The 21,268-nt window shown below is 37.3% G+C and overlaps 1 protein-coding gene across 2 annotated transcripts in view; it reads right to left on the reverse strand.

The window, feature by feature from the left end:
- The window catches only part of Hs3st5 (heparan sulfate-glucosamine 3-sulfotransferase 5), a 264,834-nt gene that overhangs the window by 156,751 nt on the left and 86,815 nt on the right, over positions 1 to 21,268 (reverse strand). For both annotated transcript variants that reach the window (XM_050138002.1, XM_050138000.1), the window contains exon 2: positions 7,088 to 7,236. The gene's annotated coding sequence lies outside the window, so the exon portion shown is untranslated. The remainder of the gene's footprint in view (positions 1 to 7,087; positions 7,237 to 21,268) is intronic.

Genomic DNA, 21,268 nt, shown 5'->3' on the forward strand with positions numbered 1-21,268 from the left:
ACTTACCAGTTGGAGTTCCTACTTCTTGGGAGTTAAGCTCATTTGCTGGGCAAATGCTTTTGGCCATTAATAAAGTTTTATTTATTAATGATTATATACTTCTGCCCTGGATTACACCCATCAGCATTCCTTAGCCTCTGAACTATCTTAGTTAATACTTTGGGGCTTGCATTTCAGTTTTTTTCTGATACTAAGATTTTTGAACTTAGGTTTCACTATCTTTGCTTATCTTTTCTCTTTCACCTTTTAAAAGTGACTTGCTGTAGGTCACATTCTTGCATAAAGATATGTACAAGTGTGTTTTGTACTGTGGCATAATCTGCAAAATACTTGGTTTTAAAGAAATAAAGAGTAAGTATATTTCTTTACATTTACTGATGCAGAAGATAAATGTGATTTCTTTTTGAGATTTTAAAAACTATGCTTTTCTTGTGCAATATGTGTAGCTTTGAAAGTCATTTGGCATGCCGGGCATGGTGGCATGCGCCCTTAATCCCAGCACTTGAGAGGCAGAGGCGGAGGATCCACAAGTTCGAGGCTAGGCTGGGCTAACAAACAAGTTTCAGGACAGCTAGGGATATAGAGAGAAACACTTTCTCAAAGGAATCATTTAGCAATGTGTGATGCTTTTGACTTCATATATTAACGTCAATCTCTTGTAACATTCTTAGAGAGGTTGTTATTTTCCTATGAGTAGATAGGAAAAGTCGAACGTATTATTTTTTGCTTTCTCCCATTCTTTCTAGGTGATATTCATTAATAACCATTTCTTTCTTCTTGTTTTCTTTCTGTCTTTCATATCTTTGAAGACAGGCATCAGGAAAGATAGGATGGCCTTGAACCCTCCTACTTGTAGCGTTTTCTCTCTCCACCTTCTAAATGTTGGTGTTATAGGCAAGGACCACCATTTTCAGTTCTGATACTCCTTAGTATCTATATATACTTTTAAACATGCCTGTACTTCTTGTATTTCTTTAATTCTTTTTATATTTAAATGACATCTGCTGATTTTTATCCACTAACAAGAAAGACACCAGCTATAGTGTTGCACACTCAGAACACTTTATATTGCATCCTAATTTTTTGTTAGTCAATTTAGTTTTATGCTTTAATGACATTATACTTTATGTTTGAATCTATAATTCCAATATTTGCATTTTTGGATTTTGTTATCTAGTTGAATACATCTGGTGCTCAAAATCAATCATCGAGTGTTTTATCTACAGTCATTTCATGATTGCTTGGAGTGTTCCTTTTAGTAGTTCTTTCAGAAGGTGTCATGGTGAGATTTTTGCCAGAGAGCCTATACAGGTAGAATATTAGCTTCCTACTTTAAAACTTTAGGAGCGGCTTGACTGACTGGTTGTCAAACCAGCAAATCCCACAGCCCTGGGAAATGCATTATTTCCAAGGACTTTCTTCATTGTTGGATATCTCAGTTGCTACTGTTTTTTTTTAAGTTTTGACAAAATTCATCTTTTTGAAAATTTCTAACAGTTCCTTCAGATAAAGCCTGTACAGTACTTCCCTTCTCAAAAAAAAAGGCAATAAGTCACAGAAGAAAACTTCTTAAGAGTGGCATAACTCCAGCCTCATGGAATTACTCTTAACATTCTGTCCAGAGTAATTCAGGTCACCCACCATCCCTTCCATCCCTGTACACTCCCCCACAACCTTCTCTTGACTCATGTAGAGTTGCCATTTAGGGATGGAGTGGGCTGCTGGATACCCAATACACAGCATCATTTTAGGCTGAAGAAACTGAATAGGAAGGAACTGGGAGAGATAAACAGGTTTTTTATGATTAAGCCACTACTAGCAAACCATCATGTTTTGGACTCCAGTGACTTCCACGAAAGGATTCTTTCCACTTCATTTTCCCTCCAGAAATGCAAAAGATCAGAAGTGTTTCACCACTTACGAGGACTCAGCAGATGCCTGACACACAGAAGAGCTCACATAGTCTGATAGCTGTAGCTACTTTCCACGTTCTAGCTTTGGAATGACACACAGGTAGCTGGATTATGACCTTCAGTGGGTGTGTTGTAAACACGTACACTGCTGTTTTAATTTCCTGTTTCTTTTTAAAAAGACATTTATTTTTAGTTATGTGTCTGTGCCCATGGATGTGGGTGCTCAGGGAGGATGGAGGTGTCAGATTTCCTAGAACTGGAGTTCTATGTGGCTGTGAGCCATCGGATATAGGTGTTGGGTAGGAGTCAAACAACACCATCATTTTGAAATATCACTAGCTTATGCCGAAGATATAGGCCAGATTCTCTATTTAATACACCAATTTGTTCTCAAAAATCCATTAACAATATTATCATTAAACTAGGGAGATAATTACTTTGGATACATATGGAGTGTACAAAATCCTAGGCCCACTGCAGCTGGTAATAATGGCCATGTGTTATGAGAGACTTAAGAACAAAGATATCAAAACCATTGCAGCACACACACATAATTGTCCTCCAAACTGAAGAATCAATACAGTTAGCAAATTCTTGAAAGCATATTGGAGTAATCCAATACAGACAATAAAGAACATTTTCAAGGTATTAGGAGTTAGAACTTGAAATTCATAGTATTTAATGAAAAGGGAAGCTACCAGAATTCTCTTCTGTAGGATACCACAGATAAAATTTACATCTATAAATTACTTCCATGTAAATATTATTTTCATACTCAAGAAAATGTAGTATAAGATAAATGACCTCACTTGAGGCAACTTTAAAAAGACCTTATATATTTCATCATATCACTTTTTTTTCCTGTACGGGTAGCTTGCGTCTGTGCACTACAAGCATGCAGTACACACAGAGCCTGGGAGAGGGCATCAATATATTTGGAACCAGAGAAAGAGAAATGTGTTCAACTATATTTATAGCAGCATTGCTTGTCATAGCCAGGACCTGGAAACAACCTAAATGCCCCTTGACTGAAGAAGGGATAAGGAAAATGTGGTACATTTGCACAATGGAGTACTACCCAGCAGAGAAAAATAATGATATTTTGAAATTTGCAGGCAAATGGATGGAGCTAGAAAACATCATATTGAGTGAGGTAACCCAGACCCAGAAAGACAATTATTATATGTACTTACTAATAAGTGGATTTTTAAACATAAAGCAAACATTACCAACCTACAAATCACATTCCCAGAAAACGACAACAATGAAGACCCTAAGAGAGACATACATGGATCTAATCTACATGGGAAATAGAAAAAGACAAGATCTCCTGAGTAAATTTAGAGCATGGGTACCATGTGTGGGAGGTCCTTCTGTCTATGTGTTGCTTTAATTGGTTAATGAATAAAGGAACTGCTTTGGGCCCATGGCAGAGCTATAGGGAACAGAGCTAGGCAGGGAAAACTAAACAGAATGCTGGGAGGAAGAAGGCAGAGTTAGAAGGATGCCATGAATCTGCCACCTGAGATAGATGTGCTAAAATTTTGCTGATAGGCTATGACCTCATGGTGATATACAGATTAATAGAAATAATTTAAATGAAGATGTAAAAGTTAACCAATAAGAAGTTAGAGCTAATGGTCAAAGCAGTGTTTTAATTAATACAATTTCTGTGTGATTATTTTGGTTCTGGGCGGGCCGGGATGAACAAGTAGGCCCTCCTCCTATAGGGACCATGGGAGAGGGTTGAAGGGGAGGGAAAAGGTAGGGAGGGAAGTAGAGAAAAATGTATAGCTCAATAAAATCAATAAAATGTTTATTGTTAAAAAAGAATTTGAAATGTAAGCAAAATTCTGTTTTCTCCAAGTTATTCTGTATTTTTTTCAAAATTGGTTATTTTTATAAAACATAAATAAATATTTTGTCTCAGAATCAGGCTCATTTATATGTCCTGAAGCAAAAAGAAACAGGGAGATTTTAAGAGTCTGCAGATACTAGAGTCTGAATTAAACTTGAATAGCATCTTTAAATAAGAGAGAAAGAGAGAAAGAGAGAAAGAGAGAAAGAGAAAGAGAAAGAGAAAGAGAAAGAGAAAGAGAAAGAGAAAGAGAAAGAGAAAGAGAAAGAGAGACTGCTGTGAGCCTCCAGCGATGCTGGGAATCAAACTCAGGTCCCTAGGAAACACAGTGAGTGCTCTTAACCACTTAGCAGCCTCTTCAGCTCCACCCTCACATTTCATTTTCTTTCTAAAACGTTAACGATTTTTCTAGTCCTTTAAAATATATTAAAGTTTACATTAAGGATATATCTTTGAGTAGACTTGGAGATCATTATGCTAAGCATAAGAAGCAGAGTTTGAAGGACAGACATTGCATGTTTTTCATATATTAAATCTAGGCTTTTTAAGGCAGAAAAATAGAGGAGCCATTTAGGAAGAGGAAGGAGACTCCAGTGATGTGAACCAAGACAGGGTGAAGCATGTCAGAGGAGGACAGGATCAAAGTGTGCTACATGCATGTACAGATTGTCACCAGTTAGTCTGTGAAAATAATGTATGCTAATAACAATACCTAAGAGGTTTCATATGCCTAAAGAAGCAATAAAACATCACATATAGTTCTGGCAGTTGAGGATAGCTATCAATATTATTTTGATTAAGTAATTTTTATTCTTTTCAACTATCTCCAGATTAAATTCTATATGAAAAACATTACAATAGGACAATGTCAAAGTATACTTTGATAACTTCCTGTATTTACTTATATAGATCATGGGTTTTTATGTTAGTAATTTTTCTATATACATTTTAATGACTTTACAGCATGGTGAGACCAGTAAGTGCATTTTAATAACTTTATATGTCTCCTGGATTTCTTTATTATACACACTCATAATAACATTAGCATTCTCAGAGTTCCTTCCATGTTTAAGTCTCATCAATGATCCCTCAGGGCTCTACCCTTCTACTCTGCTTTTTTTAAGTGTAATATTTGCCTTTCCCACCTTGAAGTTTTTTTTTTCATTTATGGGCTGTGAAGGTGAAAGATTATTCTGTCCAAAAAAATTATTGCTTGTTTTAAATCCTTCACATTCATAATACTGATGTACATTTTTTTAATTCTCATCCTCTATCCAGAAAGGGTTTCCTACTCCCATCCTTACCCAAATAACATCATTGCAAAATACTTAGTGAGTTTCTCCTTGGTTAGTCACATGGAACCAGGCCGTTGTTTATTGTTCTTCCTATTAGACTCTTACATTCCAAGTGAAAAAGATTGGCGACTAGGGTGGATGCAAGGTGGGGGATGGGGGTGAAGGAGGGGTGCTGATCAGACTGTAGGTGCTCAGCCATGTGTGCCTCCTACCAGATTTTATGGCCCTAGGATCCCATAACAATTCTGTCATTTACTTTTGCTGCCTGTTTGCTGAGCACTGGAGCTGCCTCACTTGCAGGCCTGGAACTCTGTGGAAAGTTTTCTTCAGGGACTGTAATTTAAGAGCACAGTCTGATAAATATGCCTATGGTGGTAAGGTAATCACCTGAGGACATGTCACCATTTGTCCTCCACCTGCTCCTCTGCTAGGCAAAAGGGAAGAAAGGAAGGGGGAATGAAGAGGGAGATGTGGAGAAAAAGGATCAGGAAGGTAGGTGTGTTTTTTTAAAACAAATATGACAGAAAAGTAGTACTGAAACACTATTATGTAATATTTTAAAATCTAGATCAATTTGAAATTTATATTTTAAAATTTTGGGATTTTTATACTATGCAGTACCAACTTTATATTCAGATGGGATAATCTTGAGAACAGTTCCAATCACAAATGCATGTCAAAATTATTATTTTAGTTAATACAATTCTGTAAATAATTAATTTTATCACTTATGAATCACCACCTCTCCATCTGCATATAAATGTGCTCATTTTTTTTTTATGTGTTATACTAATGGGTAACATGGATGCCAGAGGGATGTACTTCTTGATACCTTCTTTTTCTTTTCAGATTTTACGGAGCAGAAATCTACCAAGTGTGAATGAGCCTAGAGACTGATAGAGAGGAGGAAATGGCAATCATACAGAAATCCAGTCAAAGGCCTTGATTACAGAATTACAAAATTACACTCCTCACTCTGAATACAGTACCACTAAACCTCCAGGGACTCATCACAACTTTAAATCTGAGTATGTCCCTAAGGGCCACTTCTGTAGCTGGAATAGAAAAAGCCAGTCTTTTATAATCTTGAAACCACAAATAATAAAAAATCAAAGTTGGTAAGTCAAGTGTCAGAGCAGAAATCAATAAAGTGACAGTCACCAAAGACACATGTAACCTGTCATAAAAAAATCAAATGATTTATATAGTTGGCCTGCAAAATAAAAGTAGTAGGTGATGTATTAAATAGATCTGCTCTTTTGAAATCATAGTCTGAGTTTTCAAAAGTAAAAAGATAGAGCCCTCAGTATATAAGAATGCCTAGTCAACCCTGGAAGGGTTTACCATTTTTTACCTCGTAAGTATTCTATAACTAGAGCCAATGACCCTAATAAATTACAGCATCACACCAGACAGAGTAGAGGTTCTGAATAGTAAGGGTTGCTCTCATTGTAGAAGAAGGATGCAAATTAGTTCATCATACTGAAATTAAAAGTGAATATTAATGAGAATTAATAATTCAAATTGGGGAGATAAAAAGGAAATGTTATTCTATCAGATCTGTGCTGAAGTCACTTTTGACTTATCCTTATGACTAAAGAAAACTACATAAAAGTCTAAGTATAACATTAACTTTATAAATGAAATGTAAATGACTTTCAATTCCAGGAGTGCCACCAAGAGTAAAATGTATCCTGGCTCCTGGAATCTAAGCCTTTGGAATCTGTGTAGGAGCCAGTACTTTAAATACCACTCTCAGTGTCTTTTGTACACTTTGGGTGTTAGGCAGACCCTTTGAGGAACTCTGTGAGGGAGAGATTGGGTGGTCCTCTGCACCCTTACCTTCTTGCCCTGTGTGTCTTACAGCTGTTCTAAGTCCTACTCCATGTACATCCTAGTTTAGCTGGAGGATTCACAAAAGTGCTTATTTGTCTTAAATTTAATTGCTTTTAGTTTGTCTCCTTTCCAATAACAAGCAAGTAACTTTTGATGTAATTAACAGTTGCTCTAGTTTCACTTACCTTCACATGTTCATGCTCATCCAGAAAGTTCTATACGCACAGAGGAGAGACTTCCAAGAATATGCCAAAGTGGGTGTCAGCTGGCCTTTGGGACTCTTGAGGTAGGCAGCAGAAACCACCAGGCTTAAGCCAGTGGAGCTTGGTTATCTCTAAACAGAGCAGAGAGATAGACACTTGGTCACATGTAATCTACAATCACCAGGATCTGTCATAAACAAGGTTATTCTCAGTAAACTAACAGTGTTACTAAATTTAAACTTGGACAAGGCTAGTTGCTTCCTGATTTAGCTCAGTTGTCATTTAAAATTTCATGACATTATGAAGTCAACATCACAGAATGAGTCTAACTCCAGAGGAATCAGTTGGAGTTCCTACTGTGGTAACTGACTATTTTTTTTAACCAATGAATTAAGAGGTATATTTACTAAATTTATCTTTACACAGAGGTTTCCAAGGGACCTCATCAACCTTGGCTGAGAAATTCAGTATGAATTTAGCACTCACATATCAAAAATAAATTTAGTAAATGACAACTGAGCTAAATCCTATTAATTTTGGAAAGCTTTTTACTAATAGCACTGGGTTTGGGGATAGAGAGATGACTTATAGGTGAAGAACATTTGTTGCTCTTCCACAGGATGCAGGCCCGTTTCCAGCACCCACATGATGTTCCAGGGCATCTGATGTCCTCTTCAGACCACCTCAGGCACTGAATACATGTAGTACATAAAAATACTTTCTGAAAATTTATAAATAAATTGTATTAATAAAACTAGTAAAAATAAAATAATACAATGGAATTTTTACTCCTTGTATGGAGAAGCATTTCTGGCAGACAAAATCCTCCCCAAACTGCTAAGCATGTGCTCCGCAGTGACTGTAGTGATGTCTCTTTCCTCACTCCCTATCACATAGTCTATAATTAGGGGAAGGTTTCATTCTGTACAGGAAAGGATGGTGATAGTACAATAAAGAATATAGGTTAGTAGTTAGTCATCTATAACAATAAAACTTGTAGTTATGTTAGATATGTTTTCAAGATATCTTCAAACATCTTCAAACACCTCAAGGACCCACAGAATATGCCATTTAAAATGTTTAAATAACATAAGGATTTTTTATGACAGTGAGACATACTACTCCTGGCAGTGCCAATCTACTTCAAGAAAGGGTAATGGTCATCAAAGTACTGCCATATGGAGTTTGTTTTTATTGTGGCAAAGTTAGCCACTGGGCAAAGAAACTGCTGTTGCTTTCACAACTGACACTATGATGTCCAAACTAGACAAGCAGGGAACCAAAAAAGCAATATTCTAAGCATGTAAGTCAAAGATGGATTCTCCAACCTTGCAGAAGAACCTTGGGTAACTGTCAAAAAAGCCAAATGTTTCTGTCATTTCTGTAGTTTTGGAAGTTGTTTTCTCTATACTCAGGTAATATTATATTCTTTTCAGGTCCCTGATGGAGTTGAAAATCAGGTAGTTATAGTTATAGTTTTCCTTGTTACCTAATTCAAAAAAGAAATTTATAAAAAAGGTATAAAGTATACAAGTTTGAGAGATATAAAAGCTTAAATTGTTTATCTAAGAAGATATTTTGAGGTTAAAAAAGATTGGCTGGAATTAGAAATACAAGTTATGATAAAAATGGTGTATATATATATATATACATACATATGATAGATAATAATTTCTCCAAATACAAATGGACTGGACATTGTAAATGTTATTCTTTCACAGTGATTGTTCTCATGGTATATAGTTTTACTGTATTAGAGTTGAAACTTTTTTATTTGGACGGAAAGGAGGAAATGTTGCAAGATATTTGGTAATGCTGTGTAAAGATATGTCACAGTGATCAGTTTAATAAAAAGCTAAATGGTCAATAGCTAGACAGGAGGTATAGGTGGGACTTCCAGGTGGAGACAGTACTGGGAAGAAGAAATGGGAAGTCGCTAGCCCGGTGCAGAGAAAGCAGGGCATTTAGAAAGAAACATAAAAGCCATGACCCATGTGGCAATGTGTAGATTAATAGAAATTAATTAATATAAGCTGTAAGAGATAGAAACACAACTAAACTAAGGCTAAGTTTTCATAATTAATAAATCTCTGCGTTGTTATTTGGGAACTGGCTGGTGGGACAACAAGAGACTTGTTCCACCAGATTGACTTCAAATTCATACTCCTGCTACAGCCTCCCATCAAGAACCATAGGCAAGCTCCATTGCTTTGGACTCCTGGATAATGTGAGTCTGTATTTTCCCCTTCCTCTCCATAATCTATTCTTTTTCCTTCATTATCACTCCACCAAGATCTTGTCTGTTGTTTAGTATTTAATATGACTTTTTGCTTCTTTCTCTCTCCTATGTTACCTTTCCCCCTTGGGTTATTTTCTTCTCCTAGTATCTAGTGTTATCTTTATACTTTATGATTGCTCATTCTTAAACCTTGTATGGAAACTTTCAGTCCATTGCAAAGGTTCTTGGGATATAGAACAATACTTGATGCAATTTCATGGCCCCTAAACCTGTGTTGAACTCCAGTTTCTTGCTGGGTACAGTGATGTGCACATGTTATCACAGCACAGTGTTAAGAAAATTGTGGAGTTTGAAGCAGGCCTGGGTTGCACAGTGAGATTCTATTTATCTCAAAAACCAAAAGGAATCAAACCACATCACAGCATTATTTCCAGAAATTAAGGACCATTTCTGTTTACCACAGTTTTAGTGACATAGCTTTCAACAAAGTGCTCAACAGATAACCAGCTCTCCAGAAATGTAAATCACTCATGAACTGTGTTATCAAGTTTTGCTTCGTGCTTTGAATTCTGGATTACTTATAAGCCTCTTGAAGGTAAGGCTATGTCTGGTATATTTGTTGGTAACTGATAGCAAATGTCGTACAAGCAGCAGATTTAAGATGTATGTCATTTGTTGGCGTTGATAATGCACTGTAGGTCCTTTTTCAAAAGCTGCTTTCTCCTCTCTCACAAATGGCTAGGTTATTTCTTCTCTACATTATTAGAAGTAAGCAAGGGGAAGCATACCATTTTGTCAAAAAATCAGAAAAAATATCTGATTCTATGGAAGTATTCTAATGTTGTGTAAGTTCTATAGATTAGTTAGGAAGAATCTCTTTGCATATGAGCAGCCTTTCAAGAAACTGGCTAAGTGAAAAAACGTTGGCGCTTTCCAATATGACATAAATATTATTTAAAACTGGAGGCAAAATTTCCTATTTTTGATCATTAAAAACTCAAGCTTTTCTGAATAGAACTCATTCATTTGGAAAATAGTTCCTATAAATGAGTTCCTAAATATTGAATCTGAAAAAAGGAATTTCAGTAATTCAAAGGGGGGTCTACTATCCTATATTATACACAGAACTTACTTTAAATGAAGGAACTGTTTTGTAAGCAATCTAACTTGGGTACTTGTGGAGGAAGCTGAAAGGAATGACATAGTATACATGGGAAGATATATGTATACAGGAGGATGGTGCCATGTTTGTGTCCTCAGGGCTCCTGACTGTATGTAGCATGGCTAGATACTGTTTTCTGAATGAAAGACAGAGAGACTGAATAAGAAATTTGGAGGCAAAGAAATCAAGAAGCCAAGAAATAGAAAAGTAGGCAATGAAAATTTTGTACTTGAACAAAATTTTTAATCCACCAGTCCTGAAGAGCAATGCTGAAGTTTTCCCAGGCAAATTTACTTAGTAAGTAACTGCCTTTGAGCTTCTAGAGACTGTTGTTCAGTTCTACATCCTTTCTAGATGGTTCAGAGTATTGCATCTGTTACGAAACTACAGAAAAGGAAGGATGGAAGTGAGGATAGAGAAAGAAGGATGGAAGGGAGGATAGAGAAGGAAAGAAGTCATTCTTCATGAAATGCAGTTTGAGAATGACTACAATGAGTTCTTGAAAGAAAAAAAAAAAAAGAGAGCCGTCTGTTAACACCTTTTATCCGGAGTACCAAGAGATAGTTCAGAAAGTCAGTGAATCACAACTTAATACTCAATTGTTTCTCAACAAAATAGATCCCATCAGAGTATTAATCATGCTTTCATTTCTTTTGTGGCTCAGATTTCATAAGAAGGTCAATTCTGCACCATTTAGTTTTGCTCTTTGATATATATATATATTTTCATATTTATGGAATATATGTAATGAGTTTAACCGAAAGATGAAAGAATAAAGTCTTATACTTTGCCTCTTCATACATTTGTGTACATGTTTTTTTGATATAGCAAAACTTATTTCAACCTACTGAATCTTCCCTTAGCATGGTTTTAAATTTTATTTTCTTATTAAAACTAAAATTGAGTTTGTCTTTTTGCATCAAAAATCGAAGCATGTACTATAATTACAGTGTTAGACTTTGTGTTTCTCTTTTAAATGATTATTTTGTTAAGAGTAGGAGATTTCCAGGAAGTGGTGGAGTACAACTTTAATCTCAGAACTTGGGAGGCAGAGGCAGGCAGATCTTTTTGAGGTTGAGGCCAGCCTGGTCTACAGAGCAAGTTTCAGGACAGCTGTTATGCCGAGAAACCCTGCCTCAAAAAACAAAAACAAAAAAACAAACAAACAAACAAAAAAGAGCAGGAGATTGCTTACTCATGTTCACTTATGTAGGTGTTCTCAATACTGGCTACTTCTCGTTCACATATATTGAGTACCCTTTGACAACTTCCACTGACAAAATTGTATTTTTCCCTTATATCTTAAAAACTTCTCAAGGAGGCAGAAATATAATACTGTAATATTAGAGATAATTAAATGAAAACAATATACACATGGTTACCCCTAGATGATCAATTTTCTGTGGGTGTGTGAGGGTGGGTGGGTTTTTTGTTTTGTTGTTCTTTTGTTTTGTTTTTGTCAACAGGGGACTGAAGGGTCTGGACACTGGACACTCCCAACATGTACCTAAGGAGATCTGAAAATAAGGTCATTGCAAGATACAGTGGTGGACCATGACTAAAGAAACTCAATTTATCTGACAGCAGAAAGGGCGATAGCTATATCAGAGCAGCTGTTAATTACTTAAAAAGCCATTCTGATATAGAGCATATAGTTTTGTGGAAAGCAATTAGAACCACAGGGACTTTCCAACTAAAAGGCGAAAGTATGAGTCTCTAAGGTTAACCGGGATCCTGTGCACACCTGGAAGCTTGGCAGACGTCTCCTCAAATCTCTACCTGTCTTGGTGGTTTATGCCCTTCCCCTGCCACAGTGCTTATTGTTAGGTGATCGCCCAGTCACAAAGAGGCCTTGCGGAGATGGAGGACTGAAAGATGCTGATGTTCTGGAAACTGTCCTGACTAGACATGCTACCTATTCATGAACTAACATTGCGGTCACAAGTGTCATTTCCTAATGAGTGTAACCAAACTCCTTCAGATCCTCAGAACGTGAACCTGAAAATCAACACCCTTGACCATAGCAGATTCTGCAAGGACAAACTGTTTATAGTGTTAATTCTAGGTGACTCTGGCGGGTCTGATCCATCCAAAATATCAATGCAATGCTCCTTGCTCTTGTCCTTTTCTCTTTGTATAAAAAGATGATCGCTAAAATACATGCCATTCAGGGACATCTCTAGTCTTTGTGTTGCAGTGATAATTATACAAACCACACAAAGCTCACAACAGGTAGCACTCACTTTATATAGACACAGAGTTCAACTGTCCAAAGAGGCTCGTAAGTATTTATTGGGCATACACTGAAGAATTGTGAATGCTTTTAGCTCTGTTCATATTTTGTAGGATAACCAAATAACAAGGAGCTTATTTCTCCCTGTTTGTCCCGTTGCTTTTGACGAGCCACAGTTGAAAGTTTCTCTTTTTATGTGAAGGGAAGGGTCTCTTGAGTCCAGTGACTCTATTTGGACCCCTCTGTCCCTCTCTGGCAGCAGTAGAATGTTGGGCGGGCAACAGAAGCTTATGATACATGGTGCTGATCTCTACACAAGGTATTTTGCATGAGTGCAAAAGAGAAAAATGTTGCTAGCCTTTATCTGCTATCAGTTTCATTTATTTCCGGCTCAGGCAAGACAGGAGGTTTGCATTGCTCCAAAGCATGAGCATGATGCATTTAGATACATTTTCCATTGCTCCACAAGATAAAACATATGCTTTGTAACAATCAGCACTACAATTTTATGCTGAACAGAAATATTTCAGACTTCGATGGGCCTAGCAAATAAACACACAGGGAAGATGGATGTCAAAGAACAGGCGAATGTTTAACTGTCTCCATCATTGGTGCTGTTGGCTCTGGGCCCACACTGTTGGTGCTGCTAACTCAGAAAAGTGAATTACGCATAGTTATTATGATAGCTTTGAAAATAGGTTTATAGAGCTGCGGGAAAAGCTCAGTTATTACGGTGCTTGCTCTGTAACTTGAGGACCTGAGTTTGATCACTAGAACTGACGTCAAAAAAAGTTAAGTGTGTTAGCATGCCCATTTAATTCCAGGACTGGGGAGTTATTAAGGTGGATCATTGAGGTTCACAATGAGACAGCCTGTCTCAAGAAAAGGCGGCTAGCCTCCAAAAGAACAGTACCAAAGTGTGTCCTGTGATTTCCATACCCAGTGAATACACACACACACACACACACACACACACACACACACACCTACCCCCCCCACACACACACAGCCACCTGATATAGGCTCCGGGAACTGAACTCCAGTTTTCTGCAAGAGAAGTACATGCTCTTTACTGCAGAGCTATTTCTCCAGCCCAGTATAAAATGGATTTATAAACAATTAAGTTATTTAAATATCTGCCTGTTTCTAAAACTGATGTTATAAATATGTTTTAGAAACCCTAGTAATAACGAAAGACTTTTAATGGGGGCTGGAGATAAAGGAGCAGAAACTTCACATTTTGGTTTACACTACTGAACAATGTTTCTTTAGTTGACAGAAAAATAGCTTCAAACTAAGATGCACAGTTGTTTATGCTAATTATTATCCAAGTAATGTTCTGATAAGTCAAGGATGAATCAAAATATGATTATTGGATTATTAGCGATATGTTCTCTGGACTTAAGCAGTGGGGGGTGGAAGATGCTCACTGAAATCCAGGCTATCTGATGACCTGAAACAACCCTATTTTTCCTCAAGTGTTTATCAGATAACACTTTCAAAACAGTATCAAAGTGGTGGGGTTAAGTTAGAAAATTGGATACCTTGCAGCTTTGAATATAACCGGGTTTGAAAAAACCCCATGGACCAGTGTTCTAGTGTGAACCTTAAAGACTTTTCCACTGATCTGAGGTAAGTATCTAAAGCTTCAAACTGGAGTAGATGTTACAAAATCTTTAGCTTCTAAGAGAGTATTGTTCTAGAGTTTGGGTGCAGTTCTGGATTATAGTTGTACCCACATGCCATTTACATGATATGGACTCTCCTTTGCCATCTGAGTAGTTTCCTCAGGAAGACTGATTTTTTTAACTAATGTATCAGAACCCGGGCAAGCTGACTTCAGATCCCTAGTATGAACTGACAGTGATGTCAGAGCAGAACAAAAAATATAGAAACACACACAAAGCCACGAGAATACCAACTTTCTAAAAAAAGTGGTGTTATCTCTCTTATCAATGTTTAATAACAGAGTTACTGGCTGATCCCTAAAGTTTATAAACTCTCCCACTTTCAACATTGTTCAGCAGACACAGTCAGACAGTCAGACAGCGAGGCTGCAAAGCTCCCTGCCATAGAAAAGTAGCACTAATACAATGAAGAAGCTGCTCCAGAATCATTTACTGAACGAGAGAAGCTGGTCTTACATACAGTTGATGGGTCAAGTGCAATGCTGGTAGCTTTGGCTTTGTTAGAGAAGGATCCAGAATACACTTAAAGGTGTTTCTATGCAAAAATTCCATTGTTTTGCCAAGGGGAAGAATGTCTCTGCAGATTGGCCTGGATGTGGATTTTCCATTTAGTTAAATGACTGCACTTCCTCTCTGGAGGAAGTTAAGTCACAAAGGACACATCTAAGCCTGAGCATGAAGGAGAGTGAGAAAGGAGCCAGGCTACAACTTTGCAATTTAATGCTTTGATAACCTGTGCCCTGAACAAGAGATAAAGAACTAATTTCTTATTCTTGTCTTCTTTCCCTGAATATCCAGGTAATTCTGCAGACTGACTTCCTTTGACTCCATCTGTTGACAGTGTTTTTCAGCACTGCTCTATTAATAATACACAAAATCTAGTCTACATGCCTGTTTCAAATCTGTAATTTGTAATCACTTTCATGTTTCCTTTTTAATTCTTGAAAGGAAGATAAACATAACTTAACTTTAATTATTACATTTATGGACAGGTATCTGCAAATGACTCAATAAAATCAAAGAGTTAGACAGGCCAAATTCACTTAAACTGTGACAGAATTACACACAGAAGTACCCAACATCGTGCACAGAGAGCAATAGAGTGAAAAATGCAGAAGGATGTGTTGGCCTTCCCAACTTTTGTGGCTTACATCTGGGTTTTGAATTTATGACTTTTTTTTTTTTTGCTTTCTCTAATGCTTTAGGGTTCTTCAATGACTACATCGTGCCATTTCCATTTTGATCACTTCACAGACCTAAGTATTAAAATGTTGAAATCAGATAGAGCTTGGCTTAATTTAAAAAAATGTAACTAACCTTTCAACTATGGAGCTAAAGTTTTAGAATTTTTTCCTTCCTTTCTTGAGAGACTATTATTTGTAAGGTATTGATTTACCTTTCCAAGTCCAGGTGATAAAAAACCCTTGATTTGGGTTCTACTGTTGTCAAGATTCACGGAAGTAGGCCCACTGCTGTGCAGGCTGCTCATGTAATAAAGGATATAGGACCAAGCTCCATGTTCATTCTTTATTATTTCTATGTTCGATCCACAGTGAAAAGGCTGGCAGTGTGGTTCAGCACTAAGGTGTGAGAACTGGGTCCCCACTTCACTGTTTTTATTTTCTACAGTTGAAGGGCTTCATCTAATAGTGAGCCACAGCCACAAGGACAGAAGGAGGTACCCGTAGTTGTCTTTGAAGGGTTGACCAAGCCTTAGTTACTATTTTACTTTTGAAGGTGCTTCATATCCACAAATAGGGGAACTTATAGTGACTCATAACGTTTATTTGTCAGCCATCTATTCAGCTAATACATATTCATTATATACTTTCCTTTCCATGTGACTTGCAATCAACCTTTATGTTAACCTCAGTTTAAATTGTTTTAAGGCAATTCTGAAGTTTGTATATACCCATTCACACTTAGACACAAGCATATGAAAACTCATACACATACATACACTCATGCACATACATACAGGCATATACATACATATACAACACAGATACACCTATACATAAATGCACCCACTTATTATTGTAGAAGTGATTCTTCTTTGCCAAGTGACTTTACCTGACATTGAAGGGAAGCACTCATATTTTACAGTGCTTTCTCTGACCTTGAGTTAATGATGATGTTTCTCGTGCTGGACTTCCTGTTATGTTACATTAATCAAGGTCACCTGCACACCTCTTGACCCCAGAGGAAAGGGATGATTCTGTCTTACTATGTTTGCCCTTAATTTGCTATTAGTTTAACTACTGTTGGGCAGTTTTCAATTTATTTTTAATCTCACCTAAACATATCTCAATGAAATAAAGTGATCTAGAAAATTTCAGTGTTAAAGTCCAGAATGTCAGGCTCAAGGAGTGGGAGAGGACAAACCTGAGATCTACTAGAGGTCAGGCATGCTATTCGAAATGAATAACCGTCATGAGCCTTCGTTGCAAAACATAGGACCAATTGTCCTTGTATAATTCCTTCACAAAAAAATACATGGTCAATGTACAAATATATTTTTGGGATTTAAAGTATATAAAAGCCCAACATGTTATCTGGACTCTCTTTTCTATGTAATTATAGTCATTTTCTAAAGTGTCCAGTATGAAAACATATAGCCACAACTGCAGTTTTTCAGTAATTTCTCAGGAAGAAGGCATCTCCGAGATCAACATCCATTATATTGCTCTCTGTCCATGGCAACCCAGAACTACTTAAACTCTCTGCTGTTGAGCTGAGTATTGATCCCAGCGGAGATGAGAGTCTGTGGTGCTGAGTTCACTCAGAATGTCATCCCAGGTGCCATCCCTGGAACCTGCTGTGCTGCCCAAGGAACAAAGAAAGCAGGGCATTTGTCTGTGGTAGTTTTGATATCAATGGGATGCAGACAGCAATGGCTAGCTATTGGCAAGGTATTCAAAGAGTAGAGCAAGATTTAGCAAGAGAAAGGGATCCTAGGTGATTCATAGCTTTAAACCAACATTCTTCCTCTTTCTTTAAGATACATCTATATATTTCAAGAAACATCAGAACTCTTTTAGACTGGAAAGAAAATCCTTCATCTTCCTTATCTGAAACTTCAAAAGACAATAATTGCTTTTAAGAAATTACTCTCCTCATTAGTTCTTGTTTTGGTATTACAGTGTGAAAAAGTTAAACTTTCTTTGAAGCAGTTTTACGCTTGCTCAGGTTAAGAACAAATAAGCATTGCCAATATTTTCATTTTTTCTCACCACCTCCATTCTCTGCCTTTGCCATTCCTTGTGCTATTTCTGAAGCAATGCTCTCTCTCCTTTTATCTTCTGGCATTATGCATTCTTTCTGGAACCACCTACCCTTTAAAGGAATAGATAAGCACGGAGGAAAACAACTTGCCATTCAGCTTTTCTGTTATGAAAAGTTAGGTTCTTATCAGGTAAAGTCATAATGCAGGAATGTATCTACCTGGTAATAAGATCTCACATAATATCCTTTACTATATTGGTTTTATTACAAAGTGCATCTTTGCTGGCACTCAGAAGCGCAGCCAAGGCTTCCTATAAGGGCCTATAAGGGCATGCTGCAATATCTCCAGAAAAATCATGCTGGGAGATTGGGACGCTGATGAGTGTTGTGTGTGGGTGTGTAGCAGAAAGCTATTAGAATACAGGAGTTGCAGAAAGTTATGTCCAAGAGGGTTGGACACAAACCTTTCCGCCATCAGCTAAAATGTGAATGTCTCAGAAAGACAAATGGTGGCCATATTATTTAAGCTAATTGTTCTTTATCATTATTTTACAATCCCATTTTTCTTCTACCATACACCAGTTACAACTATTTATTGCTTTGGGGGTTTTCTTTTTCTGTCTTTACCAACAGGCCATACGTTCTATGAGGACCTGTATCTTATATCCTTAACCTCTAGTTCAATATGTAGTCTAGAACTTTACTAATAAAACAGACTATTTATACATTAATAATAAAATACATTCTTAAATTTAATTATAACTATTTCTTTTTTATTTTATTAGTTAAAAAATACCAATCCAAATTCCAACTTCCTCCTCTTCTTCTACTTCCCTCCCACTCCTTCACCCACCCTCCCCTCTGCCCCCTCCAATCTTAAGAGAGGGCAAGTCACCCTGCCCTGTGGAAAGTCCAAGGTCCTCCCTACTACATCTAGATTAAGCAAGATATACATCCAAAGAAAATAGGACCCCCAAAACCTAGTACATGCTTTTGAGACAAACCCCAGTGCCAATGTCATTGGCCCGTCAGTCTGCCCCAATTTTCAACCACATTCAGAGGGACTAGTTTGATCCCATGTTTGTTCACTCCCAGTCCATTTGGAGTTGGTGAGCTCCCATTAGCTCAGGCAAATTGTCTCAGTGATTGAACCCCTCATGGTCTTAACTTCCTTGCTCATACTCTCCCTCCTTCCACTCTTCAGCTGAACATTGGAAGCTCAGTCCAATGCTCCAATGTGGGTCTTTGCCTCTGTTTCCATCTGTTGTTTTTCAAAGATTCCATGGTGATATTTAAGATAATCATCAGTCTGACTACAGGGCAAGGCCAGTTCAGGGACCCTCTCCTCTATTGCTTAGGGTCTTAGCTGGGTCATCCTCTTATATCTTATCTAAATGTGACTGTTGGAAGATTTAAAATGCCATATCACTCAAAATAGGCTTTCCTTGGTGGGACAGTTAACACAGGACACTACCTTCCATTCATACTTAACTCTCACTCTGGCTTCTTAGATAAATATTTTTCATGATGGTCATAAATATGAGAACAAGGAAAGATAATCTAATAGGATATGGGCAAATTTCCCTGAGAAGCGTAACTCATTGGTTATCATGGGAAATCTTTGAGCAAACACTGGCCAAGATGCTAAAATGTTAATAAGGCTGATCTACACAGCAAGACTCTTATTTTTTTGATACAGCTGTTAATTTGTTAAAAGCTCTTCTTTATAAGTGTTCCTAGATTTTTATTGTTATTGGGGAAGTTTTTTTTTATAATCCTCTTTATCTTGCTCTGCTGATTGCTGAAGAGAGGGCTGATGGGTTTGCTTAGTAGGACTATCACATTCTTTGTAGTCAGAATAGTCCTAGGAAGGAGTATCTACCATCTGATCCAGTGTTGCATTCTTTGTAGTTAGAACAGTCCCGGGAAGGAGAATCTACTGTCTGATCCAGTCTTGGGCTTCAGCAATGCTATTGAAGGATCATGTGAATGAAAACTAGGAGTATGCTTAGAGAGATAAAAGGATAGTGGGATAGCGCCCTTTTATAGAAGATAAGAAAACTCCAGCAGGCTTGGGGAGAAGTTTGTGATAGTTTGGAAGGAAAGAACTCCAAAAACGTGAGGTTTTAATGCCATGAACAGAAATTGAAAGGAGGTCTGACCAAATGTTCCTGAAAGTTTTGTTTGAATTCCTTTTACTTGAGAAAACTATACATTGAAAACATAAATTAATTCATTACTCTTTTTTGAAAACATACCAACTTTTTGTTATGTGTATGGTTTACATCTTCATAGTTCAATAGATACCTCCTCAACCAAGGCTTTTTCTTGAGGCTTCAGTTATTATCCAGTCAACTGCAGTACAAAAATATTGAATGAAATTCTAGAAGTAATTCACATTGAAGTTGTTTGGAGTAGCAAAATAGATTCATCCTATGCCATTCTGTGCCACCTTTCTACCCTACCTCTCAGGATGTAAATTATTCTTTGATCCAGATGTTTATGCTAAGTTCCCTATCAGTCACTTGGTGGCTGTCCTAGTTGTCTGATGGCACATCGTAGAATCACCATGTGCGTGCGTGCGTACAAGTGACTCTTGATGTATTTATTAATAGTCATTAAATGCAGTTGTTGGAGGCACCAGGGTTTACAACTTGGAAGGGCATATTAACTCTGCCACTACGTGGCATCAGTGTGGGGCATATAAGAAAAATGTTGACTGAGCATTCAATACTAGTGTGACTTCGGGTACCCACTGGGGATCATGGTGTGCTTTTCCCACAGAAAGAGCATAATGCCACAAGTGTACAAAGAAATCTGCTATGAAGAAGAATCATAGTGGGGTGGCTAGGATGGAGGAAGCTCGAGACCTCCAAGGCCCTTCATCACTCATATTGCTTACTAGTGTATAATTGATGGTTGAATCATTCACACTGTTGTAAAGAAGACTATTAATAAATACAGGACTCCTAATCCAAGGATTAAGTAAGATAGTGAATATTAAGGTATCTGTCACAATGCTCGGAAAGCTCAGTTGAAGTACTGAAGCACAATACTTTCTTTATGAAAATTAAAGGTTAGGACTACAGTCAATGTGGGGGTGACCTGGACTGCATACTGCACTTGCTAAGCTATATTCCAAAGTTGGGAGCTGTGCTGATTGCTTAAGCAGCTGCTGATAGACAGAATTCTCTCTCTCATAAAGCCACTTTTGTGGAAGGCCAAAGAAATTGCTTGCTAGTAATTGACAAGGAACTTCCCAAGTAAGGGGGATTTGACTGCTGGAAAACCTAAGAAAGTGGCCACTATGGAACTTATAAAGTACGATTCTACAAGATTACGTTATATGTGGTTCATTTATTTTCTCAGGCTTACTTCAAAGGGAAGAAAAAAAGAGGTGTATTCTTTAACAAGATATTTTCTGTATCATCTCTGGAGTATTTCCAGAGATAGAAGGTGAAGGCATGTGGGTCTTCTTGCATGGAGGCATGGCTCCAGCCTCAGAGAATTCTAGTTTGTCACTAAAAATTCATCCAGTGCATCACAAGGTGGCATCTAGGTTTTAGGCACTGATAGGTTAGAAAGACTGTAGAGAAAAGGCCTTGTTAATTTCATA

Source organism: Alexandromys fortis, unplaced genomic scaffold (genome assembly GCF_014885135.2).
Source record: "Alexandromys fortis isolate MF-2015 unplaced genomic scaffold, M_Fortis_MF-2015_v1.1 scaffold_14, whole genome shotgun sequence".
Taxonomy (NCBI): domain Eukaryota; kingdom Metazoa; phylum Chordata; class Mammalia; order Rodentia; family Cricetidae; genus Alexandromys; species Alexandromys fortis.